The following is an 11792-nucleotide window of genomic DNA, read 5'->3' on the forward strand; positions in this document are numbered from 1 at the left end:
CAAACATGGATGCTTCCTTCTACAAATTAAATTTACCTTCATGGTTTGGTAGTAAAAATGTGTATTAAGGACATGTTTGTATTCCAGCCAGAGGGATTAAAGGCCTGTTCTAAGGGCTGGCCCACACCATAACTAGCAACAGGTATTTTTGTTTTCTTTTTTCAGTAAATAACACAATCTCGGGGTTCACAATCTTGGAGTTCAAATATCCTGCAACAGAACATCTTTTTGGTTACTAATTATTGATATGGCCTTGAAGACCTATCTACTGTTGCTGCCAAGCCTGGGCAAGTGGTCCTGGGCTATATCTAAAAGGCAGGCTGAGCAAATCAAGATCAAGCCAAGAGGCACTGTTTCTCCATGGCTTCTGTTTCAGCCCTTTCTCCAGGTGCCTGCCTCTAGGTTCCTGCCTCGAGTTCCTGCCCTGACTCACCAGTAAGAGCATATGACCCGAGACTTGTAAGATGAAATAAGCCCTTTTCTCCTCTAGTTGTTTTTTGGTCATAGTCTTTATCACAGCAATAAAAACCCCAACTAAGAAAATAATGAAACTCACTATTTTGTATTGAGTGATAATTACTTTTAAAATTATGCAGAGACCAAATCTTCTCCTTAAGCACATTTTGGCTTTTTCCTGACCATCTTGATACAATAAAGATGATGTTATGAAATTTTCAAAGGGAGGTCATAAAAAGGTCTTTTCTGTAATCTAAGTGATTTCATGTATGTTCAGAGACAGCCTTTAAGCTAACGCTTGTTGGAACAGAGGTAAGTTGTATCAGCCAGGCCCAAATTGTAGGTTCACAAATAAAATAAATGCTGTTGCTTTAAGTCATTAAATTTGAGAACGTTGCAATAGTTAACAGTGAAAACTTAAAAAAATCAATTTTATACTTATAATTGCAAAGGGCAAGGTTATAGCCACATGAATATATGCATATGTATGCATCTCTTAGTCCACTTTGCACTGATAATGGAAATATAGGTAACAAATAAAGACAGGAGATTTTATAGCTCACAGACTTTGAGGTCTTAGATCCTGGTAGAACTATGATAGGCTTTGATGAGAATCTCCCTGATTCATCCTGTCATAGAAAATGACTTCATGGTAGGAGTACTCTCATAAGGAAATATCAGGTAGAAGGGCCAATTGCTCTTTTGTAATAATCTGCTCTTGAAGGAAGTAACTAGGATCTTGGAAGAACCATATTAACTCTTTATGAGGGTAGCGAGTCCAATGATCTAACCACTTCAACCTATTAGAAGATCCACCCACTGAGCCAAATGCGTAAATGTAAATGAACAGGTGTGGAGATCCAGAACATGACAGTAGTGTTAGGAGAAGGAATTTTAAGTGTGGGTCTCTTCTGTTTGTTGTGTGTCCCAATCCTTGCAAGGTCAAGGAATAAGGACTCTGCTGCATATGACTGCTTCAACACCCTCTTTCTCCTAGTGACAAATAGTGTCAGCCATGATACTTCAGTGCTATGCATGGTTTCTTATAGCTCTTCTCTATGTGCTTCTTCTTGCATGTCATGTGGTTCTCAGGTGCTATTATTTATAATACACTATGGTCTACTGTCAATCACTTCCGTAAATGTGCTGAACCACTCGGGCTGGCCATTCAGACTTCTTAATTTGCATCCTTCACATTAGTTTTAAAATGGGCATGTTAGTAGAACAAGCCCGTTTGTATTCACCTGAGATTTATGGCTAGTCTTAAAAAAAGAGATGTCTTAAGTCATTGAAATATTAATCTCTGTTCCTCCTTCTTATATCTATGCCTTTTGCCATTTAGCTACAGGATTCCTCCAATAAGCATTTGGAATATGTTTCCTTGCCCTATAACTTTGGACTTGGCCATGTGGTTTTAGTCAATGAGATAGTTGTTAAGCATGATACAAACAAGAGTTCAAAACAAACTTGTAGCCAGGTGTGGTGGTGCATGCCTTTAATCCCAGCACTCAGGAAGTAGAGGCAGGCAGATTTCTGAGTTCGAGGCCAGCCTGGTCTACAAAGTGAGTTCCAGGACAGTCAGGGAAACCCTATCTCGAAAAACCAACCAACCAACCAACCAACCAACCAACCAACCAACCAACCAAACAAACAAACAAACCAAAACCAAAACCAAAACCAAAACCAAAAAACAAACAAACAAAAAAACAACAACAAAAAACAAACTTGTGCACTGGGACTTGTTCATTTGTATGTCTGCTTTTGACGAAAAGTATTTCCTTGGAGATAAGTCTCCCTACATCTATGGCCAGGAATGAAATACATATGAAACATCTCTTCTGTCCCAACAGTCAGCCCCCCTACTATGTATAAGAAATAATTGTTTCTTATGAATTTTGTGACTGTTGTACTTTTCTTTTCTTTCAATAGTTTACTAACACACTCTCTTTTCATGGGATTGCTCAGACATAAGAGACAACATAATTTCAGATTACATGGGGCTATCTCATTGAGATAGTTTAGCTGGGAATGAAGCCAGGTAAGGGGCCAGCAAAATCAAGAGACAGAGAGAGAAACAAATGCACTGTGCCCACGGAGGCAACCTCTGCCTACAGTGTTGGGATTGATCCTTAGAACTCCCATTTACAAGGCAACAAGTTTCTTTAATTCTTTTTTTATCATTAAGATAATTTGAATATGGATTCTGCCATTTGACACAATAAAAGTCCAGACTTAACTGTATCATACGAGTCGAACAGTGGTGGCACACGCCTTTAATCTCAGCACTTGGGAGGCAGAGGCAGGTGGATTTCTGAGTTCAAGGCCAGCCTGGTCTACAGAATGAGTTACAGGACAGCCAGGGATACACAGAAAAACCCTGTCTCGTGAAAAAAAAAAAGTGTATCATATGAGCCATCTTACAAGTGTTTCCTGATTCTTGGTTGCACCCGTCATCGCTACTCACATTGCCATTTCTAACACCTGAAAATTGGCTTTCAGCCACATAGGTTTTTTGGAAGGCACAGAAAGATTTTGCAGTTGAGATGTTCTCAAAAACACAAATCGTTACATCTGGCTTCCTCTCACAGAGGATGCAATGAACCTTGGCCTGAAGGAGACATGGCTTCTCTCCATCAGCTGTGACAAAGGGCCATTGTCCTTTGCAAAGAGTAGATTCTGACTCTGCTGGGGTTTTGGTGGGACAGAAAGCTGAAGGTAAATGTGAAAGAATCAGCTTCCTCTTCTTGTTGTAGTAACAAGCAGTATCTAGCCAAAATTAGGAGACTGACAGCTTCATGACTGAATTACATGCTCTAATGCCAGGAGGGGAGGCGTGTCTGTGACTTGATGGTAGACAGCTTATGCTAGAAAAGAAGAGCTCTTCAAGATATGTATATGTGCATATTTTCCTTCTTTTGCTGGGATATCTGGGTTCTCCAGAAATGCAAGCAACAAGATGCTCTAAATAAGTTCTACCATGCATAAATAGCATGGGAATGACTGTGGGAAGGGGTGCAGTCTTTCCTAACAAATGGGTGGCATTGTAGCACATTTCCCAGGCCATTCTTTTCTCATAAGTGTTGTTTACTGACACTCACCCTATCGCAAGGCCCTCAACCCTCCAACCCCCCAACAGAAGCTGGAAAATAGTAACACACACACACACACACACACACACACACACACACACTTACTTTGCCTGATAAGAAATTGGAAGAGGTTGAATTACTGCATGAAACAAAGACCCCAGGACGCAGCCAGCATATGGGTCTAGACCCAGAAATCAAACATGACGTTCCTTCCATGGCAGACAGGCTGTACTCTAGGTCCAGCAGGCTTGTGTTCTTTCCATTTTAATTACGCAGCAGGGTGTAAAGAGACTACATGGCAGAGAACTGCTTTAGAGCTTGACAAGGTATTTTATCAACATATTATTATATTCAGATGTAGATAAACCCAGAGGATGACGTGGGGCTCTGAAGCCAGCCGTGGTCTTGGCAGACCTGTGTTTCTGTGCCCAGGAGAGCACACTCAGGGAAAGAAACTGAAGCACAGAGATGGAATTTTTCCTCACGCTTAGGAATAGAGTTCAAGAGTGCTGAAGGAAGGGGGCAGACTGCCCTGTAGAACAACCCACATGTGCTTGATTTTCTTGCCCAGAGTTTATTCCCACATCCATGTGGGATGAAGCACCATCATAGACATGTGATGATTGGGCCTATTCCCAAGCACCTTCAAATCAGGCATTCAACATAAACATCTCCTTCAATCTCCATAGCGATTCCTGGAGGTACACTGATATAAACACTGGCACAGCCTCCAGCCCTCACACTAGCCAATGCCTGCTTTTTTTCAGGCTCACAATCTGCCAATCCAACAAACTCCACTTCCTAGGACTCTAAGGGAATCTTCCTATGGGAGATCAAGTGACACACACAGCTTGGAGTATAAATCAAATGCATGGGGCCCTATGGGCCCAGCCATAATCCAAAGCATCTGCATCTACCATGGGGATCTCTACTTACAAGTCAACTGATTTCTTTCTTTCTCTTCCTTCCTTCCTTCCTTCCTTCCTTCCTTCCTTCCTTCCTTTCTCTCTCTCTTTCTTTCTTTCTTTCTTTCTTTCTTTCTTTCTTTCTTTCTTTCTTTCTTTCTTTCTGTCTATTGTTTCTTTCTTTCTTTTTCTTTTTTTCAGTTAAGATAGTTTGGATATGATGACTGTCACTTAAAACAAGAGTAGCCTCCTTTTTTTCATTTTTTATTAGATATTTTCTTCATTTACATTTCCAATGTTATCCTGAAAGTCCCCTATACCCCCCTCCCCCTCCTCCCCCCCTGCCCTCTTCCCCCAGCCCTGCTCCCCAACCTACCCACTCCTGCTTCCTGGCCCTGGCATTCCCCTGTACTGGGGCACACAGGCAACTCCACCCTGTTCTACGCTCACATTCCACACTCATCCCTTAAGTTCCAGGGAGGATGCAGACTTGAGATCAGAGACTTTAGAAAACATTTCTGTGCCTTTATTCAAAACTGTAATGTAAAGTTCAGAAAACACAGCCTGGCTTTTAAGTAAGGTCAAATTGTTTTAAAAGGGGAAATTAATTCATGAGTGGGCAGTAGAAAATCAGGAAGTATGGAGGGCTCAGAAATGCTTTCCCAGCAAAACTAGGAACTGGGAACAGTGTATAAGTAAAACCTTCGACAAAGAAAGGAAGGGAGGATGTCACCGCTTTGATTTTTGAATGTCTCCTAAAGACTGTTTGTTGCTATCAGTTCCCAGTTTGGGGCTACTGGGAGGTGGTGAAAATGTTAAGAGGTCGGGCCTGGTAGGATACTTTCTTGTCTTGGGGGCTATGCTCCTGGAAGGTATAAGGAACACTTGGGTCTCTGAGCTTCTCTCTCCTCAATCCTGTCTCCACCCCACCCTCTTCCCTATATCCTAATCATGGTGTGAGTTTTTGTGAGTGGTTTGTTCTTTCTTACCTCAGGCTCAAAAGCAACAGAGTCAACTGGATCATAGACCAGAACACTCCCTTTTCTCTTTGCAGGATGACTATCTCAGATATTTGTTACAATATTAGAAACAGAGTAACCCAGTGGCTAAGCCATGTCTATATGTGAATTTAAGGCCACCAGATGAGCTTCAGTGGGTGTTCCAGCAATAACGTACAGAATTTTCCTCCTCATTCTCACTATTCGTTTCATCCTATTAAAATCTTTCAGGAACTATATCCATAGAGTGTCACCAACATAACTACCCAAACACGAACTAGCAAGGACAAAAGCAACAGGCATGCAAAAGTGGGTGAGGGAACCTTACACAAAGAACTTCAGGCAACTAAGGAGCACTGAGAACAGGAGAGACAGTGTTCAGCATGGAGGAACAGGACACCAACTGGATCCCCAAAACTAAATGATCAGCCTTGAAAACACACAGAGAACTAAGATTATACAGACCAAGTAGGTTGTGTTTAGGAATATCTATCTATGCATGTACATATACATATATGCATATAATAATGATTAATGGAAAAAAAACAGGCCATGAATTTGAAAGAGAGCCAAGAGGGGTATAAAATACGTAATTATGATATTTAAAATAAGTTTCAAAGTCACTGATAAACTTGGGACAGAAAAAGAAAATTTCAATATATTGCATATCTTTTTTTCCCCCCGATTTCAAGGGTTTGTTTCCTAACCCTCTCACACCCAAAGGATGTATAGTTAGACTGAAAAGTCACTTCTTATATCCTGAGAGCATTTTTTTTAAGGGTGGTGGGGAGGATTCCACTCAGGGTCTTTTTTCTTTAATGAGCTTAAGTTTCCTGGTTGAGCCTGGATCTACTTTAAAAGGTTCTTTATTCACAAGCAGTTTAACTCAGGGAGAATTAGCAGGTCAAACCCAAACACGTCTTTCACTTGTACCAAGACTAAATGATTTTCCCCTGGAAGTGCCTGGAGAAGAAAATTATGAAGAGATTTGATTCTAAACTCCAGCACCCCAGGAGCTCTGAACTCCAGGGATTTTCTTCTTGCTTTGATCTGAGATTTAGGAAAGAAAAAGAAAGAATAAAGACCTGGTGTGTTCTTAGCTGCCTCTTGCCTTTAGATAGGAAAGACCACATTGAGTCTTTTCCAAGATCCAAGGAAAGACATACATCATTTAAGGGTGAAGTGTACAGGGACAGAGAGGACTTAAAATCAATTGACTTAGTCCTTTTTCTTTCTCCATCACACAGTTTGGTATCATTTTTTTTGAGCCATCAAAACTGTTCACTGGCATCTTGGCTTATCCAGGTGATATTTATATATAGTTGTGCATAATAAAGTTGGGGGCAGGGAGAAAAAACAATTATATATATATATATATATATATATATACACACACACACATACACACACATACACACACACACACACACACACACACATATATATATGTATATATATATATACACACACACACATATGAATGAAGGTTAACCTGAGACATGGGAGCATCTGTCAGGCCTGCTGAGTAAGTCTGACTATGCAAGATACACAAGGTAATGGTGACCCAGAACACAACAACCAAAGTTCTCTTTTCCACTCTACAGTATTGTTTATTCACATGGATTTAGATAACAACCCAAATATTCATTTAGGTGATAAAATCATGGGCAATGACAGTTAGCAGGCGTGGCTCATGGATAAAGAAACCATTTGAGGAAAGAACAACTTCCAAAAGATAAGGAACAGCCAAGATCAGGAAGGTATTGGCTCTTGGCAGACAACTCATTCCTGTTCACACTGCCTGAGATAAGATGATACTGTGACTGTGTGTGTGTGTGTGTGTGTGTGTGTGTGTGTGTGTGTGTGTGTGTGTGTGAGAGAGAGAGAGAGAGAGAGAGAATAGCAAGTCCTTACTGAGCCTTTACCTCACATAGAACTTTATACATAGTACCTAGCTCTGTTTTGAAAAGTCTATGGAATTCTCATTAAGAGCAGAAGTAACTCAGGCAAGTTACCATGACAGTCAATGTTTAAAACCGAGTTTAAGTACAAGAGCAGATCCTAGGATGAGAGCTCCCTAAGTTTGTGGGGTCTATCTCTTGATATATTGTGACTTGGGTCCTGAGGTGTGAACAGTATTCACATATTTCCTTCTGATTTATGGCCTTTTAGTATTACTGTTCAGTGTATTAGGTATAAGCAGAGCCCCAGTAGCAAGAAGAACAGGGAGGCTCGGCTTTCAATCTGGTTCCCTACAGTTAGTCTTGACAGGGATGGAGAATTAGATTTCCCGTTGTTACTGGCAACGCCAGAGTTTTCCTTCTTATTGAGCCCCCTGGGGAGGAGCCCCAGAGGCTGGAGAAATGAGACAACATTATTTGAAGAGGGTCATTTGGTCCTAATGAAGAAAATAAACAAGTAAGTCACTGTTTCCTGCCTGGGGAAAGGTCATTTGGTGACCTTGTGAATAGGTCTGTCTTATGAATAGGTATTTCTTTTAAAAAAAAGAAAACTTTCTATCTTCCTTATCAACCACCTTTCACAATAAAAATTGACGTTCATTATGGCATATGTTCAAAAGGCTTTCCATAACAGTTTCTGGCTAAATAAATGAAGAAAGTGTGTGCCAGCTGCAGTGTGCTGCTATGAATTACCAAAAGTCACTGAGGCCAGAGGTGTCATTCTGACCAGTTATCTTGAGACTTTCTAGAATTCATTTGTTTTCCTTCAATCATCTTACTCCAAATACAGTGTCAGGTGCCAACTTTATGCCTTCTCAGGCACCGCACCACTGTTCCCATTCTCTGGTCAAAGGTCTCCAGACCCACTGTGTGCCTTGCCAAACCTTGCTGCTGTAGCAAGCATAACCTGCTATCCTTGATGGACCCCTCCCGCTGGAGTTTAACTTCAAGGTGGCATTCAGGGATGGTCCAGTAATGCCTGTAGGCATTTCACAAGGAGTTCAGTAAGAACATAAAGGACTTCAAAGTTATCGCACAGTTTTTGTTCTTTTATTTACAGCGGTTTGACTTCTTGTTCTTGATCACAATGTGCATCTTATAGTACTGAATAGGTGGCTAGATGTGAAATACAAGATGAAAGTCATGGAACTGTATACAGCCTGTGTCTTTCTTAGGGTTTCTATTGCTGTGAAGAGACACTGTGACCACAGCAACTCTTAGATAAAGGAAGGCATTTAATTGAGGCTGGCTTACAGTTCAGAGGTTTAGTCCGTTAGTGTCATGGTGGGAAGCACAGCAGCAGGCAGGCAGACGTGGTGCTAAAGAGAGAGGGAGAGAGACACTGAGCCTGGCCTGAGCAGTTGAAACCCCAAAGTGACAAGCTTCCTCTAACAAGGCCACACCTACTTCAACAATAGCACCACTCCCTCTCAGCCCCTAGGGACAATTTTCATACAAATCACCACAGCCTGTTGTGTCCTAGTGGATTGGCATTTTATATTAAAGCAAAAATATAAGAAACACGTGAATGGTTAAGTAGCTAATGATGATCAGGGAATTTCTACCCCAGAAAAGTAGCCCAGTTACTTATTTTCTGAGAATATAACTTCTAAGAAAGTTTTAGAGTCCTCAGTACAAAAAAGTGTGTACACTGGAAATAGATAGATAGACTCTAGAACAACTTTGTCAAGTGCCCTGCTGTAATTCTGGAGGAGCTTCAGTATTTCAGTCATTAATCATCCCATCGTGTTTCTGGAGAACATTCGGATATCACAGTACCATTTCAGGCCACTTTCAGTATCCAAGTGAGAAGAGGGAGCTAGCCAGGCCTGAGGAGGAGCCATGGTCGCTCTTGTTTTCAGATTCCCTCACCACAAGAACAAATGTCCTTCACCTGCTCCGACCCTCATCTCAACAGCAACCTGAGTTATGTGGGAGAAGGCAGAGGCAGGGTTAAAGGGCTGGAAACCGAGATCTATGAGAAGTAGTGAAAGGCATGGGATTACTGGGGCCGTGGAAGATGGGCTGCAGAGCCACTTAACAGCCTTCTCTTTGAAATGTTCCCCTAGGTTGAGGCAGACAGCTGTTCAGCATCTCCACCGAAGACCAACCGGGAGGAAGCCGGCTCAAGTCACAGCATTGGGGATTTAGGACACAAGAAAGAATTTCCTGACTTTGAGAAATGTTAAACACCAGGAAAAGTTACCCATAGGGGTTGAGGAATCTTCTTCTCTTGGGAAACTTAAAAATAGGAGATTTTCTTAGCTGTCTTGAATGATTTAAAGAGCCTGCCTCACACTTGGCGTTGGGGAAGGAAAAGATACAACCACATAATCTTTTTCTGAGTATCTTTTGGATTTAGAAACCAAGAAAATGTTTTTAGAATAAAAAAAAAGAAGACACTTAAATTAGATTTACATTTCCATGGACTTTCCTTTATCAATTTATCTAAAGTTTATGAGGCAGCATTAAAAAGGAAATGTCCGCACTTAAAGCATCAGACCTTATGTAGGTCCATGTTTTTAGTTATTACTGAAAAGTAAAATAATTGCCAGGATCTTGATTTCCTCATCTGTAAACTGGAGCCCAGATTATCTGTACTGTTTACATAACATAACTATGAGGATCAAGAAAATCATAGGAATGCTTTTAGCAGTGAAAATAAAGATATGAACAGAAAACATTATTATGGGAAAGTATCCTAATATAAACACCTCGATGCTGCCCTTCCTTTCTGTAGAGCAGGGGTCAGCGCTGAGAGAGAAACCCTAAGCCTTCAGAGTGTGGCTGCCTCCGACTCCCTTTGCTAGCACGCTCTCCAGAAAGAGGTGCTGGTAATTTCACTTTGAACCCCGGCTTTGGAATGTTTCCTGATAGTTTGAAAAAAACCCAAGGATTTCTAAGTTGAATCTCAAATCAGGGCAAGTCTCTGAGCTCGCGGTGAACCAGGCAGCTCAGCCGGATCCAGGTGAACGGGCTGTCATCCTGTTCCAACCATTTCCAAAGAATTCTCATCAGCGAAGACTTGAAGGAGATCACAGGGCTTCAAAGGCAGTCGGGGGTGGGGGGGGGCTGCCTGGGAGCCGGAGAGCACATCTTCTGGAGTTTGGTTCAAGTTACAACAGGCTTGTGCCTTTCACTGGGTTTGGAGGCCAACGGGGAGCCTGCAGAAGGCTCCAGGGGGCTCAGCCTTCTCTCTCCTCTTAAGATGTCTCTTTAGTTCAGCAAGAGTCTCACTAATTGGGAAAATGTTGATTAAGAAACCATATCTCGGTTTAGTCCCTGGGAGCTCTGGGGGTACTGGTTAGTTCATAGTGTTTTTCCTCCTATGGGGCTGTAAATCTCTTCAGCTCCTAAACCACCAACCAAAGAGTACACATGGTGGGACTCAAGGCTCCATATGTAGCAGAGGATGGCCTTGTTGGTCATCAATGGGAGGAGAGGCTCTTGGTCCTGTGAAGGTTCTATGCCTCAGTGTAGGGGAATGCCAGGGCCAGGAAGTAGGTGGGTTGGGGGGGGGGCGGAATAGGAGCTTTTCAGAGGGGAAACCAGGAAAGGGGATAACATTTGAAATGAAAATAAAGAAAATACCTATTTTTTTTTAAAAAGCATCAAACCAAGTCCTACAAAAATTAAAATTAAAATTAAAAAAAAAAAAAGTAAACCATATGGCTCCCAATGGGCCTGGTTTAACATAAGGGGAAAGCCACTCTGCTGTTGCTTTGTGTGTTCCAACTACCTTTCATTTATGTCCCCCTGACATTTTCCTCTTTCCAAGCTGCCTTCCCAGTGAGACACTTCCAGTGGTCCTGGAGTCAGCCCTCACCATAGAATCTGGGTTGTCTTACTAGAACAACTTCCTTGGGCTTCCCCTTTAGAAAAGCCCAACTGTGGCTCTCACCAGGCAACCCCTCCTCTTAAAATACAACTTCTTTTATACTCAAAACAGTAGGGTGAAAAATGAGAAAAAGGAAACAGGCAAAAAACAAAAAACAAAAACAAAACCTAGGGTAAGAAAATAAGGGGGGAAATGGAAGTTTTTCCCTTTGTTTCAAGGTAGGACCTTGTTATGCATCTGGCCTGGTTTCAAACTCTTAATCCTCCTGTGTTGACAGTGTCAAGAGGGTTGGTAAAGATACTTTGATGGAAGGTGTTGGCTAGCAGCAAGAAAATGAGAATGAACTATTCAAGCTTAGAAAAACTTGCTACCTAAGGATAGAGGAAATGGATTATGCTGTGTAAACTACTGGGTTCAGCCCACCAGCAGTCAGGCAAGATGGTATAGCAACTGGCCCAGTTACTACCCAGTCAAAGGCCTTACCCTCAGGATCTCTGCTTACCTAAAACATTTGCAACTCAAACAGGGACAATCATGCATCTCAG

General features: G+C 41.7%; 1 long non-coding RNA gene across 2 annotated transcripts in view; it reads left to right on the forward strand.

Annotated features, from left to right (window-relative positions):
• The window catches only part of LOC105243939, a 48577-nt gene extending 38949 nt beyond the window's left edge, over window positions 1-9628 (forward strand). For both annotated transcript variants that reach the window (XR_865473.1, XR_865472.2), the window contains exon 4: window positions 9479-9628. This is a non-coding gene — a long non-coding RNA (uncharacterized LOC105243939). The remainder of the gene's footprint in view (window positions 1-9478) is intronic.
• The last annotated feature ends 2164 nt before the right edge of the window (window positions 9629-11792 follow it).

The sequence above is a fragment of the Mus musculus genome, chromosome 1 (genome assembly GCF_000001635.26).
Source record: "Mus musculus strain C57BL/6J chromosome 1, GRCm38.p6 C57BL/6J".
In the NCBI taxonomy this organism is placed as follows: domain Eukaryota; kingdom Metazoa; phylum Chordata; class Mammalia; order Rodentia; family Muridae; genus Mus; species Mus musculus.